This window comes from Alexandromys fortis, unplaced genomic scaffold (assembly GCF_014885135.2).
Source record: "Alexandromys fortis isolate MF-2015 unplaced genomic scaffold, M_Fortis_MF-2015_v1.1 scaffold_227, whole genome shotgun sequence".
Taxonomy (NCBI): Eukaryota; Metazoa; Chordata; class Mammalia; order Rodentia; family Cricetidae; genus Alexandromys; species Alexandromys fortis.
In genome coordinates, this window is record NW_026068109.1 from 399677 (window position 1) to 400081 (window position 405).

Consider the following 405-nt stretch of genomic DNA (forward strand, 5'->3'; position numbering starts at 1 on the left):
TCTCTCTCTCTCTCTCTCTCTCTCTCTCTCTCTCTCTCTCTCTCTCTCTCTTGATAGGGAGACAACTCTCATGGTATATCCCACCCAAGCCTATTGGGTCTCCTTCATGAGTGCTGGGAATACAGGCCTGGCAAAAACTCATTTTGCATTATGTATATGTATTCATTCAACAAACACATATTGGCTAATAGTGCCAGCTGCTGTTCTAGGTCAAGGGAACATAGCAGTCAAGCAAAAAGAAACTGCTGAAGTTGACTTCAGGGCGGGGGCACAGAGGAAAGAGGTTCATGAGGCTGAAAAAGAGAATCATGAGTTTGAGGCCACCATGGACTACATAGATGCTGTCCTGTAACCCCAGCAGTCAGGAGGTTGAGGAGTCAAGGGAAACCCAGCTTATATATAACA